This window comes from Anarhichas minor, unplaced genomic scaffold (genome assembly GCF_050575085.1).
Source record: "Anarhichas minor isolate MPS153535 unplaced genomic scaffold, ASM5057508v1 ptg000028l, whole genome shotgun sequence".
Taxonomy (NCBI): domain Eukaryota; kingdom Metazoa; phylum Chordata; class Actinopteri; order Perciformes; family Anarhichadidae; genus Anarhichas; species Anarhichas minor.
The window spans coordinates 18258116-18284538 of record NW_027466474.1 but is presented as its reverse complement, the minus strand read 5'-3'; the positions used below and the strand labels follow the sequence as shown (position 1 = coordinate 18284538).

The following is a 26423-nucleotide window of genomic DNA, read 5'->3' as shown; positions in this document are numbered from 1 at the left end:
GAGCCTGTTAGAGGGGCAAACACGGTAACAGATTAAAAGAGATACATGTAGAAGATGTAACTGTACTGTATACGTCAAAGGCATAACTGGAGGGAGTGACAAAGAAGCAAGTGTAGTCGTCGTAATTGAACATCTTAATTGAAGAAGAATCAAAAGAGAGACAAATTATTTTTTGTCAACCCGTAACAAACAGAAAACAAGTTGTAGATGGAAGACAAGTAGGAGCTGGTGAGACGTAGAGGTCAATGACAAGGAGCTTTCCCAAATGGACTTCCCTCCTCCCCCTGTCCATCCTCTCCCTCTGTGCTCCTTCTCTCTGTCCTTTGGTCCTCTGACTCTCTTTTGTTCCCCCTCTCGTGGTCTGGGGCTCAGATGGATGCATTCCGTTTAAAATGAAGCCTCCAGACACTTGCCTCAATGCCTTCCCTGTGAATTAGAGCCTGCCACGCTGCAGCAGTAAAGCCTCTGGTTCTTTCATCTACCCCAAAAAATACCTCCACAGCAGAGCAGCAGGACTTTTCATGATGCATGTGTGCCAAAAATAACCATATAAGTGTAGATAGTTTGAAGTTCATCATTCATTCAGACAGTGGGTGCGGTTAGGATGAAGCTCAACACAGATGTCACACTGGTGTCATTTCTATACAAGAGCGACTTGAGCAGAAAGTAAAAATGTCGAGTTAAAGTTTAGGAACCGTCATCTGGACCTTCCACCATTGCATGCAAGAACTTCTTTTAGAAAACTAAAATCTACATGACCCAATTAGCTATTACTGCATGGTGCATTTTTTGTCAATAGCATTCTCTCTCTTTTATTTTTTAATAATGATAAACACTTAAGACCAAGTTTACAATCATCAGGGCTCCTCCCATTATAACCTGATGTGAATATAAAGAAAGATGATGATATGTAGCCAAATGCAATGCTGACTAACAAATAGCGACCTTTGGCGCAGGACACCGCTGTTCGTCGGTGTGATAACAACAGGTCAACGCTGATTTATTTGTCGCAAAACTTGCTTATTCGGGTTACGGCACTTCCGTAGTTATTTAAACCCAAAATGACGATCTTTAATTAATCGTAGTTTTGTAGACTAAACCTAACTGTGTTATCCTGTGGAGTCGGAAGTTTATTTTGAAAAGACAAAATAAACTTGTATGCACGTAGCGAGCGGGAAATTACACATTTTGCTGGATTTTGAAAGAAAACACGCAAAAAAAAATGCGGAGTTACTTCTCGTAGGGAACACGCATTGTATGCCGACAGTAGCTCTGCGGTCCCCGCCTATTGTTTTCCACCCTTATATGGCTACAGGCTACACCCCTCGTGGAGTTTCTGCCAAAGCCAGAAGTCGATTGTTACCGTGGCTCCCGCTTTGTGTCGACGCACACACGTTTGGGCACACAGTTAAAACGTGTCGAGTGTAATTTGTGTTGAGTTCAGTCACATCCGGAGATTTACGGACGCCTGCTTAATTGGTTACATTTATAGATTTAGCAATATGCATTAAGTCATACAGAGGCAGGATGGATTTAATTTAGTATTAACGTACAAACACACACACACACGCACACACACACCTAAGCAGATTTATTGCACACACAATCAATTTCTCACTCTCAAATGATTTAGCACTCATCCATGTCTATTTCTCTAACACACACACACACACACACACACACACACTGTATTTAACAGCAGTCATTTAATCATTGATAAGGTTGCCAGATATTCAGAGGACGAGAGTCATAATAACTCACTGCGTGCATGGGAATGTGTGTGTGTGTGTGTGTGTTTGTTAGTGTGGGTGGGTATGAGAGAGAGGTTTGAATGGAGTTAGAAATGTGTGTGTGTTAAAAATTAAGTAATGAATAGACCCACCTGACTTTGTGGTTGTAAATTAATGAGCTGACACAAATTGAAGGTGTGAGTGCAGTCCATTCAACACCCAACACAGAGGATAACACACACACACACACACACGCGCGTGCGTGCGGGATGCAGCGAGGGCATCGCATTAATAGAAACCCACATTAGTTTGGTCTACTGGACTAATGCCTTTTGTTTCAGACAATGTATAACACAGGTCACACACATTCATATACACACTCAAACACATTAGAGCCACGGGGTCATGTGTAGCTGCAGGTTATAACCAAAGCAAACTCACAATAATTCATTCATCGCTGCCTTTGCTGGCGCTCGTGCATTAATCTGTGTAGGTGAGCGTATACGGGGGGGGGGGGGAGTGTGTGTGTGTGTGGAGAGCACAGCTGCATGCGTCTGTAGACATATTAAATGTGTGGGCGAGGTGTTGGCCAGATATATCATTGCAGTCAGCTCTATTTGCATATGGATGCTCCCAAACGGGCAGAGTGAAAATAAGCCCGGATAAATGGCAAAGTTTCAGTGTTTGGAAAAGTGCAGAGAGGTTTTTTTGGGGCTGAACACATTCAAACGGAGTCACAAATCTAAATATACTTTTTTTTGTTTGGCTGACGGTTTTATCATTGAGGTTTCTCCAAAAAAATGCATATAAAGTGAAAAAGAGAATAAAAGTGTTCCTCGCCTTGTCTGTGATGCGGATCTTTGAGGAGACACAAAGAAGGTCGAGGAACTGTTTTGTTCTTGAACGAGCAAACACGGTTCTGAGGAGAATTAAATGGCAGTGGATTTATATGCCAAAGTTGTATCGTGTTATTTGGTGAATGTCCTCAACTCAATTTTCTGATGTTGACAAAGTTGAAACATCAGTTTGACTTGGAAACAGACATCATCCCATTCCTTGAGAAGTTGCATGTTCATCATATCTAAATAGAACGGTTAGTCTACTGTCTATTAAAGTTGGCAGGTTGTGTATTTTCTACAATAGTAGCACAGCATGTTTCCTGTTTGATTAGGGGTAAAGGGTTGGTGGGGTTGTCTTAAAGTGGCCTCTCCAAAGATTGTCACAGTTTGGCAAACAGACAACAGGGGAGGGACCCAAATGCAGATGGACATGGGGAGCAGAGGGATTTTAAACTGTGGATTATAATAAAGAAATGTCCAAAACAAAACCTATAAGGCAGGTGATTCCAAAAGTATGTTACAGAAAATCCAAGAAAAACCCGAATGGGCAAAATGAAACTTAAGACGAGGGATACAAACAGGAAACAAAGCAGCCGAACCGACAACAAACAGACAAAAGACAGGACTAGAAATAACCAAGAAACTAATCACACAACGAGACACAGGTGAGCAAACAAGAGAGCAGGCTGACAGCTGATTGGTGGAAGAAACGCAAGGTGAGAGAGCGAGGCTGACGAGACAAATACAACACAGACGATCCACAGGAAAAAAGGAGGGAAAACCACAAAGACAGGAAGTCAAACAAACACAGGACACAAGAGGCAGGGAACTTCAAAACAAAACCAAGATCAGGACAAAGATCCCATTTATCTTATTGTCTCGTCTAATTGCAAAACCACCATTGCTGCCGAAGTCTTGTTCCTTTGTGTTTTTTAAAGGTCAAAGGTTCAATTAAGGTTTTTGTAAATGCGCGAAAACAGACAACTGCGTCCCCAGTTCACCTGTCCAGGAGAGTTACCATGTTGCATGCATTCTTGTGGACTCATGCAGCCACTTCCCCAGTTGAACTGCAAGTTTGTGTCTTCCTGGCTCAGGGTTTCCATCAGTGTAGTGCAAGATAGAGCGTGTTTGACAATGAAAGTTATCAGTAACATTACAACAGTGCAATGTGTGTCTGTACAGATTATTTGTCAGGGTGAATAGATATTACATCTCCTCAAGACCGAAGTTTATAAGTTCTGTGTCGTTCTTGCCACCTGCTGATGTAAATAAAGGGGCTTAGCCCCGAAGTTAGCAACAACTCCAGTTCAGGTTCACTTAAGGTGGGCTGACTTTAAAACGGACTGACTTTTTAAGGTGGACCAGCTTTTCTCCTGAAAAGTTTTGCTCAGCTTTGTATTTTTAGTTTTTTAATATTTCTTGTAACCGTTTTACTGACAAAACTTTTCCATGAAAATTCTCACTGTCGATTCGTTATTGACATCCCTAACACAAATATGAAAGCAATGACGAACTGTGAGTTTGTGCGGGTGGTGCTCTGCTGACAGTAGTTAGCTCACATGAATAGTCCGGAGACAACCCTGCTTCACTCTGAGGATGTTTTTCCAGACAGACCAATAAAAACGATAAGTGCTTCTAAAGAAATGCCCAAAGGTTGAATCATTATTTCCTCATATAAAGTATTAAAAAGGTATGTTCTGTTCTGTTTAATAGCTTGAGGACTGTGTTATGTGTGCAGGGCGCAGCATATTTAGTTCAGGCCTGTCACTCAAACACAAAGCCCTTCAGAGCCCCCAGCCTGTCTGCATGCTCCCACAACCCCCTGCAATACCACTACAGCTGCTGCCATAATAATAGCTTGACCTGACCTCACACACACACACACACACACACACACACACACAAACACACAGGTAATGATCTTGACATTCACAAACACAGACGCACAGTCACAAGAAAAAAAATAGATGGAAGGGACACACACACACATAAGTCTATCACCACTGCAGGGCAATTTACACCCAAGTGAGAGGGAAAAGAATAGAGGCAAAAAGAGGAGAAAAGAGAGAAAGAAGGTGAGAGAACAAGATTAGAATGAGAGAGAGAGAGAGAGAGAGAGTACCCGCCATTTGGCCAAATGTTTTTGAGCTGATGTTCAATTTCAGCACACAGCCGACTTGATGGTTACTTCTTTTCTCTGAACACATTTTATGAGAATAAGCTTTAGCCTGGATAGAGATTTATATATGTGTGTGTGTGTGTGTGTGTGTGTGTGTGTGTGTGTGTGTGTGTGTGTGTGTGTGTGAAAGGCATCGAGAAGAAGTGTGAGAAAGAGAGAGACAGAATTTACCATTTTCAAAATGACTTCTCAAAATTAGTTGCGCAAACCACACACACTCACACACACACACACACACACACACAATCTATTTAGTGAGCTGCATGAATATGGTAATGAATGTGTGGGTTACTGCCTTCATTCAGTGCCATGGAGCTACAACAGCATCTATCAGCATATGAGGCTTGTAGTGCAACACACACACACACACACACCATGCATACACACACACGTATAACCCACACCGATGGTAGAAACACACACACACACACATGCGTCAATGCTGAATAAATGGAGTTGACCACAATCTGCCCTCTGTCTAATGCTCCCAAACAGACTGAAATGTATTCACCCTCACACGAGGAAACACACACACACACGAGTTAGCGACTCGTCTTTCAAACAACCCATACTGTTGAACAACAGAAAGAAGTAAGCGGCATTTGTTAAATGCAAAACAGCAAGACAATCTGAGACTTATGTTGTCTCTGTCCAAAATGATCTTTCTATACATGCTTACAGGAACTTATCTCAATAACATAATGTGTTGGAAGATTTGGTATAAATTCAGTATTTAAAAATTATCCATCGGTTTGGTTGGACTTATGGCACTTTGAAAGATGCTCTAAACTGTCCTAATAAAGACATTCAACATTGTTATTTACAGTCACTCCCTGGCATTGTGGAGCTTTGTTTATGCCGTTGTGCCGGCTACACTCGTTCAGAGTTCATTTGTTTGTACTCCCTCTGGTGTTTCGGAGAATACCGCAGTGAACAGCGCGTGAAGTATGAATGTGCGCTCCATCTGCGGAGGCTCGCGCTATGGTGCAGAGCCTGACTATATAATAAAGCTTTAACCTTTTGATGTGACTCTTGATTTGGTCTGAACTTCACACGTACGTATTTGCACAGGGACGGTTCCATGACGTCGTGGTAAACCTTGTGGTTGGATTAAGAGCCAACAGTTCACTGGTGGTGAAACAACCCATCAAATGTTTCATTCTTCAACGAGCACTGGTGTTTTGTGCTGTTTTTATGACTTGTTTTTCATCCTTGCATAACTGTTTACTTCAATCTATCTGGACCTTGTGACGTATGTTTTCTCTAAGAGGAGGCTTTTGTAGCAGAGAAGCTTTGGACCTCTTCATCATCAATAAACGGTCAGAGTGCCCCGGAACAGCAGAGTGGGCTCTCTAAAAGAGAAGAAGAGAGAATGTGATTGGATTGGTCAGGCTGGAGGCCAGGCTCACCATCACGGCTTACAGTGCCATTTCCAACTGTGCTAGAGCTCTGCCATGTGCCCTCTCCAAAACATTCACTGAGCTCATGCCATGGGCAGTGGAGTCATGGAAATAAACCCTTCTGAAAATCACGAAAACGGTCAGAAAGAAGTGCTCGCTTGGTTTTGTACATCAGACCAGGGAACAGAGAGACAAACACAAGACGAAAGATTCGCGAAGCAGAAATAAAAGAAAGGAAACGCAGAGGATGAGGGAGTAGTTTTGACCCAAAATACTTAATGAAAAGTAATGAGTCTCATTTCCCTGGAAGGCAGAACACATTGGCCCTCCTATTAACCATAATAACTCCTGAAAGAGGCTCATGTATGGATGGATGAACGCACAGATAGGGAGGGACGATGGAGAGGAGGAACAAAGGAGGCTGAGGAGGATGAGCAAAAGAGTCATATCAGGGGAGGTAAATAGAAAAAGAATATTTTCCCTTATCAAGTTACTTCTCGTTGAATAATGACAATGGCCGAGATTAGCAGAGGAAGATGGGGAAAAAGCGGTTTGTCGCATTACAAACATAAATAAATCAATGTCAAATTAAATGTGCTACCTCGGTATAATTACACGAATAAATGAGATCAGGGAGGAGATGAATGATCATCTATCTCCAACAGGCGATGTGAGTCTTTCTGAAAATGAAGACCGTATTTCCCATTAAACCAAACGCCTGCTGGGGAAATCCGCACACTTCTTCTTTTCGTACCCAGATAAAAATGTTGGAGTGACTCCTCCTCCGACACTTTTGCTGCCTCTGCCATCTGCTACTGACACAAACTATAAACTTCTTAACTTCATTTGTGCAGGAAAAACAGTGCCCTCTTCACGTTGTGTATAGAAATCAGGCGGCAACCTCCGGTTCTGCCAAGTGAAGCCAATGCTGAAGTGTATTGAAACGTGCATTCTCTCTACTGACCAGCAGGGGGCGACACCGCTGGTTGCAAAAAGAGGTCAGATTGTATAGAAGTCTATGAGAAAATGACTCTACTTCTCTCTTGATTTATTACCTCAGTAAACATTGTAAACATGAGTTTATGGTCTCAATCTCTAGTTTCAAGTCTTCTTCAATACAGCATGATATTCATTTAGTAAATTATGGTCTATTTAGAGTCAAACAGACCATAAAGCAGGGTATGCTTTAGGGCGGGGCTTACTGTGATTGACAGGTTGCTGCCGTTACCAGAGAGGTATACGGTGTCTCTACGTCACTCCTCCGCATTCCAAATATGGTACCTTCTGTTCATTGGTTGCTGAAAAAACAGCCGTAATCCACGATGGCGAACTCGAGGCTTCACAATGACTACAAAGCAATGGGTGACTTCATGATGACCACGTCCACTTCTTACATTCAGTCTATGGTAGAAATCTACATTTGCAGCAATGCAATGGCAGGCAAGCACAAGACATGGAGGATCAGGGTTTTTCCCTGAAATGAGGCGGAGGTGGTACCATCTTCACCTGGCTAAAGCAAAACACGTTTTTTTTATTAGCTTTTTTTTCAAAGATGAATAAATTACTTTATTTCCCTACATTTCATTGGTGTAAACTGAAGCACACTGTTGTTATAAGACGCACTCAGGCCCAGATGTTCATAAACAACAGCTGCCGATATAAAGCTATATTAAAAACTTGAGTGACAGATTTTCAGTTTTTATAAGAAAAAAACTGGCGAGAGACCAGTTTTTGTTTGACCCATCCACCTACCCCCCCCCCCCATGGGTTGTTGCTGTCTTTATTGGTTCGTGAGTTTATGGGATGTCTACGATTTACAGCGCAATACTTTACTTTTTGTAGGTAGAGTTACGAGAACAGCCTGCCAGAAGGGGACAATGAGACAGACAGGACATTAGTTAATGACAATACACCAGTGACCACTGCTCATATAGTCCTATAGTTGAAGAATTAGGGACTTGTTGAAATAAGACATAAAAGCTGATTATATATATATATATATATATATGAGTGATACATGTATATGGTCACAATTATATCACTGTTGTTGCTCCTAACAAATGTACTAAAGGACAAAGGGAAGTGTTATAATTTCTACTTTCTCAACAAAAACACACCAAAAACAACCCAACACAACAAAAATGTAACTCCGGCTGAATCTCAGAAACCCTCCTCTGAGCAGAACCAAACAACTTTCAAGCTCTCGAAACATTGTCCTCTGTCAAAGTGCTGCTTTGTGTCGCTCTGCGTGTGTGTTTGAGTGTTCTCGTACACAGGCGTCTCCTGCCCTCGCCATTTGTCACTGTGTCGACGGAGCGTGCGGCACAGTCACTCCCGCATTTGTCAGGTTCTCTAGTGTGTTATGCACACACATACACACACACACACAAACCCCCCCTTTGCTTTCTTCCTGCCCCTCATTAATAAAGAGAAGTGGCTGCACACCTGTTTACTGACAGCATCCTACAGAGAGAGAGAGAGGGAGAGCTAAGTGCAACAGAGTGTGACAAAGGTAAAGGGGATTATTGTGACTGAGAACAGTCACAGAATAATTAATAAGTGAGAATGAAAACCCCTTTCAGACTTACTATGTAACTATGTTGGCAACTTAACATGTGGGTTTCTCATTTATTCTCTTCAAAATTCCATTTCAGGCCTAATGCAGCACTTTTACAGTCAAGAGTTCAATTTGGTCGCTATAATCTCTCCACAGTGTCCAGCTCAGTTTTCATTTTCTACATTTTGATAAAAAGACTTCTTAGCTCATCTGGGTTTGTCTCTTTAGTTTTCACTGTGTCCTCACAGAAGTTAGCTTCAGGTGCAGTAGAGAGTGTTCCAGTGGGGTTTCCAGGCTACGTGGAAGCTGATCCAACCAGCTGAATGGTGGTTTGACTGCAGACACTACTCAGGAATGTCACAACTGCAAAACATACCTTAGGCTGTTTTTTTAACTGTATGAATTCAAAGAATTCATACAGTTATTTTCCAGCCTTCTGACCACTCAAAGTGCTTTACTTGCCAACATTTACCCCATTCACACACATCCATACACTGATGGCAGAGGCTTCTAATCTCATCATTTCTGCAGAGATGTAGGGTTCGTTATGTTGCCCACATGTCACCTTCTGACTAGAGGATGACCTGCTCTCCGGTGGAACCCTCCGGTTCTCGTGTACCTGCATAGGTAAGTATGTGAACAATTCCATTCATAACGCAGCCGGTTGTCCACACTAGGCATGGGACGATATGAAAATGCTCACGTCCTCGATGGACGTGAGCATGGCATGGCAAATCAAAATTAGACCATTTGGGCGTCAAACTGGGAAACACAAGATTCCAAGGGAGGATTTCTGTCATGCCTTGTCATGCCGTCCTCGATCCACGGCCACGATCCTCCTGGCCAAAATAATCGCTATTAACAATAAATATCAAAATATGCTTAAAATGGCCCAAAACATGGAGCAATCACTTCAGCTATTTTGACAAAAAACACATTTTCATTGAATGGGACACATCTTTCTGTCGTGAATAGGCTTTTTCCGTGTCCTTCATTGTTTGGGTTTAACGGTACTCAACTTTGGTGCTGCGGTTCACTCTCGTCCCTCTCCACATTGTGGCTTCAGTGGCAGAAAAAAACTAAAGAGAAACTCAGCAGACAGTCCCACAAAGTTAGCAACTAGCGTGAAGCATTCAGCAGCTAAAGAGACAGATATTTCCTTCTGGAGTTGGTGGAGACCAAAACAGAGCGACCGTGAATGTTGGACTTGCCATTGTTGAGTGGACACAAACAACTCCAAATGAAAGATGTTCCTCTCTGCTTCTTGTTTGTTGGTTTTTGGACTGGGTTTATTCCACAGAGATAAACAACAGACATTCAACTGCAAATTACGCTTAAAAATCCAGCACCGTTGCTCTCTTACACACCAGTCTGCCAAATAATCTGCCTGCCATGGCCCTGTCTCTCAAGTCTAATAAAACCATCCCTTTGTCACGGAGACCCACATCTGAACAAGGAAAACCCTGTTTGCAGAAAGATGAAGCCGGCGGGTTCCATGACTGAGAGTGGGACAGAGACTACTCCCTGTGAGACGTCGAATCTGATAACAGCCGAGATTCTCCATCTTGATGAGACGTGAGACAACGAAACAACAGAGAGAACGACGACATTTTTCTCCCAAACTTTTTCTAACACACTCCAAACATTTATGATGGCAAGAGAGAGGGAGAGCGAGAGAGCTCGTGAATGGTAGACGCTATGAATAACCAGCAGAATAATGAACTCCTACACCTGTCACATGCCGCTGACACGCTGTCTCCAGGCAGCTTCACTTCTCTCCTCTCTGCATCTTTCTGTTCCTCTAAATCTGTTCTGTGTCCTCCTCTCGCTCCACCTACTGTACCCACCTACCTACCACTCGCTCCCCATCATCACTTTGTTTCCCCCCTCTTCTCTCTCTCTCTCTCTCTCTCTCTCTCTCTCTCTCTCTCTCTCTCTCTCTCTCTCTCTCTCTCTGCCTCTCAGCCTCTCTACCTGTCTATCTATTGAATATTTTAAAACAAACTGCAGTGGAATTGCTGAAGAGCAGCAGGACGTCTTAATCTGATGCAGAAACACAGCACAAACAGTCTTCTGCTCTCCTGCGTATGTGAGCTGTCAACGCCTTTACGGGATAAATATGCATGTTAACACGGACAAAATCAGAATGACGGTAAGGTGATACACTTTCACAACATCCAAGACTGCTTTCAGTGACCCTTCCTTCTCATTTGGCGACAACCGTCTGAGATTCCGGCACAGCGAGGTGGACGCGGTTAACCTTCAATCTCACCTCAGATTGCACTGCACCTTGTTCTCTTCCCATAATAGGTCAAGAGTGACGACCACAGGAATTTATTTTCAGGACAAACGGAGATGACGAATGTATGAGAGAAAAAGGAAGGAAACCTTATAAGAAAGAGGAAGAGAGGTCAGTTGAGCAAGGCCGGTACACACATCGAGGTCTTTTGAGCAGTGGAGTTTGAAAAATAAATCAAAATTAAATATCTGTGTTTCTATGTGTGCTTCAGTCCAGAAATGAGGTCGATGCTCCGAACCACGCAACATTTTAGCTTGAAAATGTCGTTAGTTAAGGGTTAGGATTTAGGTTGATTGTTAAAGTAAGGGATCAGGGATGAAAATCAATTAATTAATATATCATGTTTCATCAAAAGTTAAAGAAAAAGAAGAAATTTTGTGTACGTGACAGAGAGTTTGGCAGGCGATGGGTGACTGTGGTTTTCCTGTGCGAGCTCGTTTGTGCCAGTCCTTCTGAAGTCTGACATGCAGTAGGGGGATACTGTGCCACCAAACCTGGCAACCTCTCTCTGTCCGGTCACCTTTAATACCTGCTGCTACCCCGACAGTCACCCCTACCACACACATGCAAACACACACACACACACCCACACACTGTTGCCATGGTGGTTGTGTGGAGTTCCCTTCTTAAGTACTGCACAACTTTGAGGTACGTGTACTCAGTGGTGTATAGTAACGAAGTAGAAATACTTCGTTACTATACTTAAGTCGTTTTTTTGGATATCTGTACTTTACTTTTCTATTTATATTTCTGTTGACTTTTACTTCACTACATTTTGCAAAGAAAACTGATACTTTTACTCCGATACATTTCCCCTGAAACCTTCGTTACTCGCTACAAAATCAAATCTATCTTTAGAAACAAATGAATCATGAGACCAACGTTGGGGACTGTGGTGGAACAGAGACTGCAAGCAACAGGTTTGGTGAATCAGTGGTCCTAGATGCGAGTTAAATCATTGGTTAATCACGTTAATGCGCAATTGCAAACAAGTGCTGTCAAAGCCGCGGTGTTTAGATTCCCAGTGATGCCCAGGATGCTATATGCTATAGCTAGCGAGCGACTACATGAGTATAATTCCACTCTACGATGACTGATTTCATGACGGAAGCAGAAATGGAAGCACCTGCTACTCCCGAAACAAACGACGGTGGTGACGAAGACCAACACCCGTGGATCGCTAGCGAGTTAGTGAGCTGAGGAAGTGTTGACAGTTGTGAGATTTTGTTGATTTGAGTCATCTTAGCTATAATCATTGCAGCACTAGTTGGCTAATGTTAGCTAACTTAACGTTAGCCACCACACCATAGGATTGACAGGAGCCGCGAGAGCGCACCATTAGGGTTAGCATTAGGGTTAGCATTAGGGAAATCCTTCCCAGCTGTGCGCAAGCTGTGTGTGAAGCTGAACACACCTCTACCTGCCTCAGCGGCCTGTGAAAGGCTATTTAGCATCGCAGGACTAGTCTTCAGCCCAAGAAGAGCGAGACTGAATTCTCTCAATTTTGAAAACCAACTTCTTTTGAAGATGAACAGGACATTTTTCAGTTTCAAGTAATGACTGGGTTGCTGCTTTAGTATTGATCATGTTTTGATATTTGAGTCATTTTGTGGATGATCAGATGGAGTTATGATGGTAGCAGTCGCCCAATTGCAGATTCAGCTTGAGCAAAACCTTTGCCTGTTGTGTTCAAATCAGGCCCATAGGAGTTTACAAGGCAGGTGTCCTTTCTCACAACACTGACCTGATGCATCAAGTGGATATTTTTTGCTGAACACAATATTATGCATTTGCCCTCTACATCCTCTAGTCGGAATGAGCATACTTATAAACGCACTGTTGCAACTCCTTCATAGTGTCATATTGCTTTTCGGAGAATTATGATGATAAGTTCATAGTCGATGCAAAAGTATACTTATGTACAATATATTATGTTGAACACTGTTGCTCCTGGATGGATCACAGCCAACCCAATTATTTTCAACACAGCTCCATGTCCTTGGTCATGGTGGCCACAGCACTTATTAAAAGAATAAACTTCATAATTCTGACCCTTTGCTTTTTTATTAACAGCATTTACTTGTACTTTTACTTTCAATACTTAAGTACATTTAATATCAGAAAATTACTTTTGATACTTAAATACAATAAATATCAGATACTTTAAGACTTTTACTCAAGTAGTATTCGAATAGGTGACTTTCACTTTTACCGGAGTAATTGTCCAGTAAGGTATCTTTACTTTTACTCAAGTATGGCTTTTGGGTACTGTGGTGGCGGGCGTGGGTGGCTCAGCTGTGGAGGGGACGGAGTGTGGGAGTGGTTCAGGGAACGGTGCCGGGAAGAGACTTAATTAGGCGCAGCTGAAACTGATCCTGATTAAGTCTCTTACAGCTGTACTTAATCAACAGTAGCGACGGAGGCGAGAGGGACAGCTCGGGACGAGCACAGAGAGACACGGAACGGACAGAACGGGAGAGGACGGGAAACCTCCCGCGGCGTGTGCTCTCCGGCCTTGCCTCCGAGCACACGGCCAAGCTAGGCCGATTCCTTACAAATAAAGAACATTGCAAACCGTCATTTAACCGTGTGCTGGCGTCATTGTGCTCAACAGACCCACCGTGTAGCAGGGAGCCTGTTACAGGTACTTTATACACCACTGCGTGTACTTAACATGAGTGTTCGTAGTTTATGCTTCCCTGTTCTTTTATTCTAGATTTCAGAGGAAACCATCTTGTGATGGGATCTCACCAGCCGTGACGCCAAATCGGTCCAGCAGCGTAAAGTGTGTGTGGGGGGGGGGGGGGCAATGGAACCTGCCCCCACTGCCTAACCCCCTACTCTGGTGCCCCTGCTTGGACAACACTCATGTTCGAACTTGAACTCAACCTGTAAAGTTTCATCGCAGGAAAAAAAATCTGTTCCCAGAAGCAACAACAACCTCAAAGAAAAACACCAAAGTAGTCAAAACCACTTCTGCCGTAGTTCCCGATACAGTCGGTGTCTCCAGGACCACATTTTGCCACGATGACTAATACACAGACTCAAGGTGAAAACAATATCTGGTAATAAAAAGGTCTTGTTAAAGGATTAAACCATTCAGGCTGGTCACCCCCATAAAAGAACAAGGTAGTGTCTAGTTTGGTCCCATTGACACATTTCAAATGTTTATGAGTTATCAGCAGTTCCACCAACATAGGATTTCACAGTCTAATAATGTAATATATGATAATATATCAGTCCCAAGGGCCAGTGGTCTATAAAGAACACCTTTGATACTTGGAGATTATAACAATATTTCTGATTGTTATGATTTTGATTGCATGACTTGTACTTGAGCATTTTTACACAAATAGATTGTATACTTTTACGTAAGTAAAGGAGGTGAATATTTCCTCCAAAAACACCCTTCATGGTCATACCTATTTCCTCCAGACGTAAAATTCACTCTCCACAACTAATTCCTCCTGTGTTTGCTCCGATAGAATCATCGCACTGTTCCATAAATAGCACTTACGCTGTCACGGGCATTTTGTTCCGTGAAGTGCTGCACAAATGGTCATTGATATTTAATGAGATGCACGTAATTGACAGTACAAATGTTTAATAACTCATGCGCTCGTTATGCGCCGTGTTTGTTTGTCTGCATACACCCTTGATGTAATTAATATGACGAGTGATCCAATTAGAGGGCCTGCATGGGTGGGTGAGGAAAAGCAGAGCTCGGCGAGCTTTTTATTGGCAGATAAAATAAGAGATATGGGTCTGCAGGAGTTCAGCAAGAGGGAGGCGGCTTCTTATCCAATAGAGAGTGTGCCTGATTATTTGGAGGGTAAAATAACTGGTGTGTGAGGATAAAGTGGCAATAACGTAAAGGATAAAACATGTAATTGGAGTCGACTTGATGGATTTACTTGCTTTTGCTTCCTGGCCTCTTCCTAATGTCTCTTTGAGTTTAACATTTGCTCAAGACAAACTTAAAAACTCCACTTGAAAACATGCCCGAAGCAGATCCCTTGAAGCCAGCTAAGAGATGCATCCTGTTTGTTGACTCACAGAGTGGAGACAACTTTGCTTTTGGACCTTTTCCAGCGTATTTGTCTTGAGGGCACAGTTTCTGTCACGTTGGCTTGTACCAACTCCTCTGAAAATCGTAATGCTTGAGGCTCAAATGATTAAACGTTAAGCTGATATTTATTTGATTTGCTATGCTTTTCATATTGACAGTGGAATAAATGACGTGTAATATGAAATGTCTGCAGCCCCCCCCCAGCTCTAGAGGGTGTTTAAGTCTCTTTCGGCTTATTGTTTTGGTTTGCCTTTGCGTAACTTTAACGTTGTCGTTGAGTCTCACCGCTCTCATCGCCGTTGTCTTCAGCTTCAGCCGGCAGCTGCGTTTAGTGAAGAAGCTCTGAAGACCAACTATAACCAGCAGGCGGACACAGTTGGCAACTCGGGCTGATGAGCATAGTTGAGCATTTACCGGCTCAGGAGTCTGATATTTGGAGGCAGGAGGAGTTGGTGGAGACCAAAACAGAGCTGAAAGTTGACTGAATATTGGAATTATCTGGATGTGTGAACAGGCAACTCAATGAAAACACATTCTCGCTCCCAACTCTTCACATACCAACGCTTGGTAGGTGACCCTATGCTTCAAACTAAAACACTAGCTTCCTCTCTAGTATCAGTTTTGGACGTGTCAGCGATGGTGTGTCAGTTTCCGCTTGTTACATGCAAAGTCACTTGTTCACAGGAACCATATAGTTTCTCCTCGTTACATGCATAAATTGCATTTTTTATATAAACTTCCAACGTAGGTTTGCTCATTTTCTTGATTTACTAGGTAAGTTTTAAGAGAAAAGAGATTTGGGTTAAAATAAGTAAATCTCCGTTCTGAGCGTTATTTAAGTCACGTTACATAAGTAAGGTAAAACAAGTCAACGCCTACTTGGTTCACAAAGGACAGGAACAGCGGTCTCCTGGATGAAAGTCCATGTTTGTTTGACACATCACCATCCACCCTGACCTCTTCCCTAGGCAGAGCTTCTCACACTTTTAACCGCATTAGTTGCTCTGACTGTCCAATATTGACGTGGATGGGTTTACATTGGAGTAAGTTGAAAGCCCGGTGTGTCTCATACAGAGACTAAAGGCTGCTTATAGCCAAATGTCGGTATTTGACGAGTTGGAAGTGAGAACAGCTTGGTTCGCCCCATCAACTTAAACGGTTATAATATGTCAGTGCATGCGCTATGTCAAGAATTAGCATAGCTAAGTCTTATTTGCTCACTTATGCTACACTCCATATAAATAAATGTCAGATTTAAACAGCGAATATAGCCTCTGACTTGTTGTGGTGATCAAAACAACATTTTCCTTATTTAATCATTTCTATTCCTATTTCTTGCAACAGTTTCTTTTTTTTTTTTAAGTGAAAATTAATCATGCATCCACTTTTAAAGTGCGTCATATTTACAAGTGAGCCTGATTGTGCTCATGTGCACCTGTTCCTCCTCCTTCTCTGCAAAAAGGGAAGCAGTGCCCTAATTACTCCGAACTCCCAGCGGATGATCCGACCAGTTTACGCTCATCACTATAAATTACACTCACCTCCCTCTCTACTGCCACACCGAGTCTTTCTCTCCGTCTGTCCCGCCGTGTGTTCACACACTTTACTACAGCGCTGCTTTTATTCACAGCATTTCATTATGCATTCTCAAGGGGAACGACTGCGATGTACAACGGCAAACAACTGTTTACAGCCAGCAAACAAACACACACACGCACACACACATTCATATTTACAGTACATGCACATTAATATTCTATTAATGTCCCCACCCACTATATTCGTGCTGAGTTGATTTAATATTCTCGATATCAACATTCCAGATCAGAAAGCACTAATATAATGTGTTGACATCTAAACACTTCACTCCTCAGATATTGTACCCATATACCTGTACAAACTGCTGGTTGTGCATGATGTACTCTGACAGATGTTACATTTTGTGACAGTTTGCTGATGCGAGCCGGCTTCATGTACTAGCACAGGTTTGAAAGACTGATGGCAAAAAAATGTGACTTTGGGAGCGACACTGAGAATGATGCTTTTACTTGCTTTTTGACAGAAGCAAATGTAAAAAGTAAATAAGAGACACGTGGAAAGTAGACCCGAGAGGAAACCGTATTACTGACAACTGGTCAAGCTCATTGGCTTTTGTGCGTTTTAACGTGATGAATAACCTCACATCTAGCTAAACCTGCCTGCTCCTGCATAACACGTGTCCGGCATATGTTCTCATGCAGGTTAGAGCTATGAGCAATATGTAGAATATTAATATACCTCACAAACTAGACTTTTTCAATAATGCATTTGCTTACGTAAGGTTAGTTTTATATTTTTCTGCCTGTTCTTGCAGAATGAAGTCCGTGTTTAAGCCTGTAGAGGCTGTTTTGGAACAACAATGGGTTAAAAGGGTACATTAGATACCCATCAAACCTATGACAGACTTTTGACATATTTTCACATTTTAAACAATACAAACTTTAGAAATTGGTATAAATGAATGATTGCCACTTAAAATGAGAGTTTAGACTTTGTGTTTAAATGGTCTCACTTGAACTGGGGCAGCATGTATAAAAAATGTCTGAAAAGCTGATTTGTTGGTCATAATATGGACATTTACACTAACCTATATGTTAAATATGCATAACGTCTACTGCTCTTGCTTATCTATCTTGCACATGGTCTGGCACATCTTAAGTCCCGTTTTAGTTTTATCAAAAAAGAAAAAGACTAAAAATCTAAAGTCTTGAATCGTCCACAAACATGAAATAAGAGATAAGAAAGATTTATTTCGTTGGTCATATCAGCCAGCTTGAATTACAGTAATGCACTGTCTTTATCTTTGTAATGCACACACTGTTGACACATCAAAGTTATCCTCACAGCAACCCCACCAAGGACTTTACTAATGAAAAACACTCAACATAATGGACTAAAAATCCTCTAACAGACACCTGACACACTGGCTGCAGAACTGTACTGTGGATAAAAAGAGCTAAACAAAGCTGACTGTGTCGACTGCCCTAATCTGGGATGAAGGGGGGGCATCTTCATTCCTATAATGCACTGTATATATGGACCAACGTAATGGCTTTTACACATCAGGGAGCATTGTGCAGGATTATGGAGCGCTTACATGGTTCCACCAAGTCATAAAATGCAGTTTGGAACGTCTCAGTTGCAGGTTCAAGGTTGTTTTAGCAACTACCTTCACTGCTGAAGTTTAAATGAGCAAGACACCCGATCCCTGCTGGCGACAAGGTTGAATGAAGACAAAAGAAAATGGATTTGGAGTATGTTCTGTGCTTGTGCTTTGTGTTTGTGATTGCAGTGGTTTTGCTTTAAAAAGGAGCACAGATGCTCAGCGCTACACGTTATTTGAGCCCAAAAGCAATTAATACACACATCACAGTGCTATCTAGCCGCTCTTTTAGCTACGGGGAAAACCCATCAAGGATCTGTCAGGCACTGATGAACACCCTCATACTGAGCCCCAAAGAAATAGAAGAAAGGGTAGTTAACATGTGCGGTGATGAAAAGACAGTGCCACAAATGGCACTCAAAGTGTCCAAGGAAAAGTGTTGTGGACACGTTTGCCTAAAACAACACATCATAAAATACCACAATATTCCTAATCAGATTTTGTCCACAAATCATTAAAACCACCAATTAGTTTCAATTTTGGACTGAATACATTCAATAATTTTCTGTATTTTTCAGCTCCTTCAGCCCTGGGTGCATCTCTGCTGCTGTAAATGGCTGTCACAGTGACTGTCAATCTGAAAAAAGCAAAGTGGGAGGCAGGAGTAGCCAGACAGCTGAGGGGCTTTGTCACATTGGTCAAAAATAGAGTATTATAGTGGCCAAGTGCATCATGAATTGATGTCCAATACACTCCTGATTAACAGACAGAATGTGCCAGAATATGTTCTGAACGGGAAGAAAGACGGAACACAGAGATAGGGAGTGATGGGACGGAGGAGGGCGAATAGAGGTTGAGAGATGTTTGACTCCTCAGCAAAGGGGAGAGCGCGGAGTGACGAGAGCAGACGAGAGATGACGGAGAGAGAGGCGTTTTCTCGGGAAAGACAGATGAGGAGACGGAGAAGAGTGGCAGGAGGAAAGACAAAGTGAGCAGGGGGAGGATAGAGTGACAAGGAGCAGGGCAGAGAGGGAGAGACAGCCTGTCTCAATGGTTGGCTGGTGAAAAGAAACAAGTTGTCCAAGAAGATTTATTCAGCTGGAAATAAAAAAAAAAGTTGATCGGTGAACTCTGTAGAGAAATTCTTTACAGTTCCAACAATGTTGAGCCCTAAAATGAGGCTCAGATGGATCAAAACTAAAAAAATGCCTAACAGGGCATCGCCCGAGATCACAGTGTTACCCCGCTGGAGAGCTTTCAGGCTGGAATAATCTCAGTGAGACACCAGAAAGACATCTTGAAGGTCTTAACGTTTTGCTTTCTGTCAATGGCAATAAGACATGATTCGTCTTGGTTGTTAAGAACATGTTGATGTGCGAGTGATACGGGTGTTGAAAGTATACGAATGTGTTGGAAAAGTCATCAAGCATTATCTCAAACCACACGTTCCCTCTGTGATGACAGCCACAGTGGAGGTTCTCACAATAGCTGTTGAATCCTATGATGCCAAACATAACCAAATGTCTCTCTCACTGAACATGAGTCGACATGGTTCTATGCTGCGCTACAGTTGACAGGGTACACGTAACGTACTGCTGGTGCGTCCATCGAGCTCCTATTAGGATGATCAGACACCAGCTATGCTATCTAAACAGCTTACCTTCACTTTACTGTGTGTACTAAATCTGGAGGTTTATAAAGTGTGTTTAGAATGATCTTGTTTTTTAAGGCCTTCAACAAAGTGCACGCCTTTTTTTCTACATCAAAGGCAACCTCTGATGTAGCAAAAAGGCGCTTGTTGACTTTGACCTGAATGTGGCGTAGCCTACATTATATTAGTGATACTGTAGTTAGGCCACAGTTTATGGGCATCATAAATCACATATATCCAGGTGAAAAATACAGAGTCTTGCGGTGAGTGGCTAAAAACGTCCAGCTGACGAATTTACATTTTGTTTGCCATTCAGTATGCCATCTAGCTCACGAGGTAGATTGTTGGCTAGCTAACTTGTATTTGTTTGTACAGCATGAGGTGGCTCTGGGGAATCCAAGCAAGTGATGCTTGACTGAAACTGGTTTGAAGAACCTCTGCCAGTATAGAAGCTAGCATCGCTGGGCTACATTAGCCTGATGGCTAGTTAGCTAACGCTGGTGCAAAAGAGGATACAACCTCATACACACCACGTTTTTCTACACTTGGACATATGTGTACAAAGCATTATTTAAAGTTACAGTGAGGAACTTTTAACTGGCTATGGAACAGTCTCAATTCAAAACCAGACCTTCAGCGAGATTGTGGCTATTTCTAAATATTTGCTTCCCCTCACTGCCCCTCTGGTCCCTGCCGGAGGCCAACACCGACACCACGCTGCTGGAGGGAAGGGAGGCACAGGAGGACCAATACCAGGACTGAGTGGGGCAGACTGTCAGACCCTGCTGCATTAAAATAGGAGGCTTTCTAAAGGGACTCTGGGACTCGGAAACCCGACCGCTTTTGTCCACAGGGACCGACAAAATCAACACAAGCATTATATGGAATTATATTTGCATACAGACAATAGATGTTTGCAAAGGGTATGAATGTTACTGTAAAACATTCTATTTTTCTTTTACACAACAAAATAAATATCTGGGTGTGGGTCCATTCGAGTCTGTGTTTGTAAATCTGCTGTACAGTTAATCTGTGACATAAAATGTCAAATTCTAGGGCCTGAGGAATATCATCTAGTCCCTCGACTCTGACCTTTAACCTCCCTGGTTTACCGCCATGCAGGATTTGAAGTTGCTTCTACTGTTGCACTCGTTGTAAGTCACTTTCTTACACATCATTAGGTTGCAGCATGAAACATCAGGGAACAAACTCCTTCAAGTGACACATTCTTCGCAAGCAACCAACCCCTATATTAAAGAGGCAGGATGACATTTTGAATAGCAACCAGACAAAAGGTTCTTTTCTTGTTAAAAAAAAAAGTCAGCGAAGGAAAACGCAGCGGAAATATGAGGAGTAGAAGAACTGAGGAGATATATCGAGATGAAGGGGAAACGAGCAGAGAGAGGGATTCTCTCGTTGCTTCTGAAGGACAGAGGAAGAGTTGCAGACACTGCACTTCCAATCAGATAGGAAAAGACCCAGTCATCAAGGTTTAGACTGAATATACGAGTGTGTGTGTGTGTGTGTGTGTGTGTGTGTGTGTGTGTGTGTGTGTGAGCAGGCTTACAGTATATGTGGAGCTGCGCTATGGTTGCATATGAGGACGTGTCACTGCTTCTGCGTAGATGATTTGCCGTGCACGCGCACACGTGTGTGTGCGAGACAGTAGCTGTCAAATCAGTGCTGACACACAGCAAGTGCATTTTGAATAATTTATGAATACGTAAGATCAGATCCGCAAATTGATGGATTCTGCAGTGAAATTAGAGGAGAAACCGGGAGGCTCGGGCAGACTGAACTCTGAGACGCTGTCAGTCATTCCGAGTCATTACAAGTGCATTCGGAATATTAAACAGCAGATGAACTAATAGGACCAAAACTGAGATTATGTCAGACGCCGGGTTAAAGTATGTGTCATGACTAGAGATTATTAGAGCTGCAGGTAAAAACAGGTAACGTATGCTTGTGCAGTTAAAAAACGACTCATATTTCTCAAAGGTCGAACCTTCTATATTCACATTGTGAAGCTGTGTTTTTCTGCTCTTCTACAAATGAAAAGGTGAACTTCTATATGTGCTCTCCTAATAATCACACTGTACGATAGTTCAGTCTCATCTGAGCAAATGAGCAAAGTGTCGAACAAGGAGCCAAAGCTCATGCGGCGCGGCTAGAGTTAGCACTGTTGTCTTAATCAAAATGGTACTATGCCCAATACTCTTTAATAGCGATGGCAGGTTTACAGCAAGTAAACACTCTCAATCACTATTCTCAGCCTAATGTTTTCCGGATATTCTCCACAGTATTTAAAACGCCTCAGAGCCGCTGAGCAGTGAGATGGAGATGTTTGGCTGAGGCGGAACGTGTGTGTGTGTGTGTGTGTGTGTGTGTGTGTTTGTGTGCGCAAATTTGAACCATCTCAATAGCAGACTGGATGTAGCGGAGCTGAACGGTGCCAAATTCAGTGGCACTGCCCGTGGGACCAGCTCTCCACACACACACACACACACACACATAAAGGACACATTGCCATATGGGATGCTGGTCCAACTTAAACATCCATCTTGACTGACACCTCCTCCCCTGTGTGTGTGTGTGCGCCTGTTGAGAGCTGGATGAGGGTAACTGAGAGGGAGCAGATTGAAATGGTGGGCTGAGGACAGGGAGAGAGTTGGTTATTAAAGGGATGGAAGGTCAGAGGTCTAAATATGGGAAGTTTAGTTTTTCCAAACCCTCTTACTTTGGGAGCGCCTCATTTACTCCCTCCCTGCACACCAGGTGGATAGGAGGACATTTGGGAACAAACCCACTGGTTCCAGGTGGTGGGAGGAAAAACACGATCAAGTGCATTTTAAGTAACTTAAGAGAAACATTTTTTCCATGTTAAAATTCAAGTGACGTGTATGTTGAAGAGGTTTTAAGCAAATACATGTTTGTACCTCAGTATGTTAAATTGGTTGTATTGAAGTCTATGAGAAAATGACTCTACTTCTCTCTTGATTTATTACCTCAGTAAACATTGTAAACATGAGTAAATTATTCGTAAATTATGCTCCATTTAGAGTCAAACAGACCATAAAGCAGAGCATGCTTTAGGGCGGGCTTACTGTGATTGACAGGTCGATACCACTGCATTGTCCCGTCTGGGAGTTGCCATGTTTTATCTTAGAGCTTGAACCCTTTCAGTGTGTTTTCAGTTCATGAAAGTTAATTGTAACATTTTAGTCACTTAAAAATGTCTTATTTAGCGTTTGGTTATACTTATCTCTTGCCTCTTTTTTGCAACTTTTGGTTGCAAAAAACCAAGATGGCGATGACCATAATGTTGAATTCGAGGCTTCAAAACTGTAGTCCACAAACAAATGAGTGACGTCACAGTGACTGATGTTGAATAAACATGACACTGAACTGCATTGGTCTTAACTTATGATTGTTAAACTGGAAAAAGATTGCAGCTGTTCTGAATTATCTGCCTAAATAAATAATCTGAATGCATTTGAGACACAAAGGTAAACCATGCACCTGCTGAATTATCAGGCCATCAGAACAGAATGTTTTCCAGTTTGTTCCCTAACAGTGCATACTCTCGATGGTGTCTCTAATCTACGAAAATATGATACTTGAAAAATCCTTGGAAATCAGATGTATGACCAAGGACTTTGAAAGTTTCACTAAAGCAAATGCACAGCTGAAGGGAAACTTTCATGCAGTGTAACCTGGTGAAAATGATCAAATTCAGCATTCTGGTATGATCAAAAACCTCATTCATATTTGAATTGTAAAGAACCTGGACAAAAACATCAGGGGGTCATACATGTCAGTACGATTCAACATGAATGTCTGTATTAAGGTCATAGTAGAGATATTTTCACTGTTTCTTCTAGCATGAATAAAAAAGTTTTGAAAATCGAGACTATGAAATTAGCCTTTTTAATCACTGCAAACAAAAGCTCAAATACACTTCTTTTTCAAACAACTTGATTCTATTTCTTTTTAAATCTGGTCTCTTTGGAGGAACATACATTTTAATAACATGATAAACTACATAAAAAGCTAAATTGTAAGATGCTGCTGAGGAATATCTGATGTACTGCAGCGTGACACGATCTCTAAACCTTTAGTACTCCACTTTACTCTTCTCTATTTGAAATGTCTGACTTTTGGATTAACTCGATTGCACTACAAACGAAAAATAATCACATCTTTAATCTCTCCCAATTGACTGCATCACGAGTGCTTTTTGGTATGTGACCCATAAATATTTCGTAAAATCATACAGCACTTGTAGTTTAAGTGTTTTAATGTTTTGGAACAAAGAGCCCCGAAGCATGTTTTAGTTGAAGGAGCTGTTAATCCCCAAGTTGGCAAGTTAGATAAGGGATAAAATCGAGAAGTACTTGTCTTTAGAAAATATCTTCCCTTACAAAATATCAATAAGCCATCTCATAGTTCGGCAACAGAGTTACAAGATATAATCGGACAGCTGAGATTACTATCACACACACACACACACACATACCCTACGGCTACGACAGACGATAAAACTAATCTAAAACACAGAGGAGAGGAGAGGGGCAGAGAGGAGAGGTTTGGTTTTTAAAATCCCTTTATTTCACTATTGCAGTGAAAACAGAAACACTCTAAATCATCACTTAATAATCAGAAAATCAATAAAATAAAAATAATTACCAAAAATAAAGCACCAAAGAACAAATAAACAATCAATTACAATGATCAATATGTTCAGAAGTTCACTACCAGCTCTCCACCAGCACCCACTGAGCATAAAATGCCCCCAGTAGTCCATCTGTCCCTGAAAGCCTGTAAATTGTCCACTGTCTGGTAGTAGGTGTGTTCCACCCTGAGTCGGGCTTTCAACAGTCCCTCCAGAACTTTCACCGGATCCTCACTACCGGCACCCCGAGCCCGATTCTTCCGTGTCAACCAGATGGCCAACTTGGCAGAACCAGATAAAAGGTTCACCAGTGTGTGGACAGCCTTCTGTTTTGAGCAGTATTTTAGACCGAAGATGAACATGAAAGAAAACACCTGTCCAAGACCCTGAAACCATCTTTTTAACCGTTCAAAGAGTGCTGAGAGCTGAGGACACTGAACAAACAAGTGTTCCAGGGTCTCAGTCTGACAGCAGAAATAACACTCCTTCCCAATTTGTGGATCCAGGTGTGCCCGATATCTGTTGGTGGCTATAGCTCCATGTACAACCCTCCACTGGAGGTCTGCTGTCCGTTTTTCAACGGGCAGCTTGTACATGCACCTCCAGCTGCCTTTCGGGGAAGAACCTGGGCCAAAGAACTCGGTCCACCTCGACTCTGTCAACCCTGCCAGAGAGCGGAGGTTCACAACCTTTACACAGATTTCATAGATAGCTTTTTTCTCTGCTGCCTGAAACTTGTCCAGGTGAGGGGTTGTAAACGTCAGCAGCTTGTTTCCTCCCCCCTGCCAGTCCCCCACCGCTGGGGCAATGAGCAGAGTGGGGGGTTCTAATGAAGCTGTTGAAGAACAAAGGTTCCTCCAGCAGCCACACACCCGGAGTCTCATCAGCTTTACGTGAAATATTAAAAATCTGCCACGCCTGCAAAACAGAGCCGTAGAACGGCGTCAGCCCGGCCAAGTCCACTTCCTCAGGTTGTAGGAGAAAGAGCTGCTTATCATATCCCAACCGCCCAGCTCTCCTCAGCAGCAGTCGAGCCGTGTCCATCCAGCTGGGGCCACAGCCATAGAGCAGCTTCTGTGCAGTCCGGAGTCTGAAAGAGGCGATCCTGGACTGGATATCGATGAGACCCTGCCCCCCCTCTGCCACAGGCAGATAGAGAGCTGCTGCACGAACCCAGTGCCGGCCGGACCAGAAGAAGTCCACGACAGACCTCTGTATCTCTGCTATGAGGCCTCCAGGTGGCGTCAGAGCGATGAGTCTGTGCCACAGAGTCGAGGCAACCAAGTTATTAGCAACCAGAACTCTTCCCCTATATGACAACTGGGGTAGTAACCATCTCCACCTAGAGAACCGAGCACACACCTTCTCCTTAACTCCCTCCCAGTTCTTTTTCTCAAAAACCTCAGAGCCCAAAAACACACCCAGCACTTTTAGACCTTCTTTTCCCCACTGAAGACCTCCAGGCAGATGAGGCACCGTCTGATGTCTCCACTGTCCCACCAATAAAGCTTCAGATTTTTCCCAGTTCACCCGTGCAGATGAAGCCCTCTCATAAAGAGACAAAGCATCCTGCAGACATAGAACATCTCCCTGGTCCCTAATGAAGATGTTTACATCATCAGCATACGCAGACACAGCGAGGGGACTACAAAGACTGGAGGACCCAGGCAGTGACAGACCACTGAGCCGACTTCTCAGCCTGCACAACAGAGGCTCAAAAGCGAGGCTGTATAGTTGCCCTGAGATAGGACAACCCTGCCTTATCCCTCGCCGTACAGGGATCGGTCGACTCAGGCCAGCTCCCATTTTTACCATACATTCAGCACCCCTGTACAGCAAACCCACCCAAGCCAAGAACCCATCACCAAGCCCAAAAGCCCTGAGT

General features: G+C 42.8%; 1 protein-coding gene across 3 annotated transcripts in view; it reads right to left on the bottom strand.

Annotated features, from left to right (window-relative positions):
- Positions 1 to 26423, bottom strand: part of il1rapl2 (interleukin 1 receptor accessory protein-like 2) — a 364876-nt gene that overhangs the window by 135174 nt on the left and 203279 nt on the right. The window lies entirely within an intron of this gene.